Here is a 2,198-nt window from a genome sequence, read left to right as displayed (position 1 = left end):
TAATTTAAACTAACATCAAATTCATATGGTTATGTATGTCCTTCCTACTGAGCATAACATGGGCAATAGTTGAATTTTTGTACATATTTCATGAGCATTCTATCCCAATTTTGGAGAATTATTGTCTAAAACATTATTATGGGGATCTATCATGATGATAAGTTGTATTTTTAGTGTAAATGTTGATTTGTAACATATATCTTACAATTTTTTTATAAATTACATATATATTTATGTATATTATTTTACTTATTCAAAACCCCCTTATGATTTTACTTTGTCTATTCTTCTGTTTTCTATGATTCTTGTATCTTAGGTCTGGTGAAGACAAATTCAATTCCTCAAACACCATCTCCTTCATTACGCATTTATTGTATGTATTCATACAGGACACATGTTATAAATCAACTGTCTCAGCTAACTTATGTTCATATTTTATTTATTTATAGTTGATTTCTGTCCAAGGATAAAGATTACTTTTTATATTATGTTCACTTCAAGGCAGTAGAGTAGCTAACCACAATGTAACATGTATTATGTATGATTGTATCATTTCCTCACGGAAACCCAACCTGTGGCTTAGCGAATGTGGCGCGCCCTAGTAATGGTTTCAATTGCATAAGTCAGGATGTTGTAGGATGGTAGAAGGACATGGGTATTGTACTTCCTACAGAGGTGTCACTTTCCATTGTTATAAATGACCATTTCAAACGTCCCTTCTCATGGTAAATAATTCCTCTGTAATTGGAAATCTCATCTACATCGATAAATTAATGCAACGGTTTATCATGTGCATACAAAACAGAAACAAATCTAATAATAATAATAAAGGCTTAGTTAACCCGAAGGTTCGATGCCACCAATCGATCTCTACATACATCCATCCAGTGACCCCCCCCCCCCCAAACCCAACCTACTAAATCAGTCTTAACAATCCTCCCATCTCGTATGTTTCGGTCTACCCCAGAGACGTTTACCCGTCGGTACCTGAGTATATATTAATGTTGTTATATATATTTACAATAAAGGAGGTAAAAAAAAAAAAAAGAAAAGGCAAAAATATAAAATTTTAATAATTAACTAAAATTGACTTTCTGCTCTTAACCATTCACTGGATGCTAAATTGTTACAGAATAAGTATTAGGAAAGGTTTTATGGATTATTCATTACCTTCAACTATTTTTGATGATACGTATTATTTTTCTAAACTTCGGCTTTTCGACAGTATATAATAAGTCTATATTACTATCCTTATTTCTGGAAAAGTTTCCAATAATAAGTCTATATTACTATCCTTATTTCTGGAAAAGTTTCCAATCAGGATAATATTTTTTTCCTTATATAACTTTTAAGTTAATTGTCAACTCCTTTTATATTTTATATTCAACCATTTCATATAACTATTAAAAATGTGAATGGTTATATATTTCAAACAAACAAAATAAATAAAATGTACTTCAGAGGGACTCTTTTTGAAAATTGGGGATTCAAATGTGTGATTTCAGTTTCGGACTACTTTCAGTTTCGATCATTTTTGAGCTTTAGTCCAGTAAATATAGCTTAAAATTTAGCTGTACCTAGAATAAGTAAGTGCAAACTCATTTCGGACAATGGATTCTTATGTATAAGCTTTTAAATAATAAGATGTTTAGTGAAGTTTATCACTCCCTGAGGGTCTGTAGGCCTTGAAAAATATCGCACATTTTTCAAAATGGCAGCCATATATTTTTAGATTTATTGCCAAAAACTCCTAATAACAAATGAAATATCATAATAAACTTATTATTACTGGATTGAACTATCTTCAATTTGAGCCCTATTAGTGCCCTAATAGGATGTCTGATAATTTCCGAAATAGTCTTACCAAATCCAATATTATTTCCTCCAAAAAACGAGAAAAAGGCTTTCACATTTCTAAGAATTTATGACCTTTGCAAATTGTCTGAATGCATTAAACTGTTACTAGAAAGTTTTGCCTTCTACAATCGCTTCAAAGTTCATGTTACACGGAATTCCACCTCAGACATTGTGAACAATCGAAGATCGACCGGGCGATCTAGATCGATTTGTTGGCCACCGCTGTACTAGACAAACAGTCTAAACTTCTAACTAATTATAAAAGGCTCACTTGAATGACTCTAATAAGGCCTATCTAGAGCTCTGGGGCTCCACTAAACCATCGAATTCCTCTCGTATCC

General features: G+C 31.9%; 1 protein-coding gene across 3 annotated transcripts in view; it reads right to left on the bottom strand.

The window, feature by feature from the left end:
- Positions 1-2,198, bottom strand: part of LOC106678806 (uncharacterized) — a 286,482-nt gene that overhangs the window by 254,704 nt on the left and 29,580 nt on the right. The window lies entirely within an intron of this gene.

The sequence above is a fragment of the Halyomorpha halys genome, unplaced genomic scaffold, assembly GCF_000696795.3.
Source record: "Halyomorpha halys isolate HHAL.00 unplaced genomic scaffold, Hhal_1.1 Scaffold161.1, whole genome shotgun sequence".
NCBI lineage: Eukaryota > Metazoa > Arthropoda > Insecta > Hemiptera > Pentatomidae > Halyomorpha > Halyomorpha halys.
Note: the sequence above shows the minus strand (reverse complement) of the source record. Positions and strands in the feature narration are given on the sequence as shown.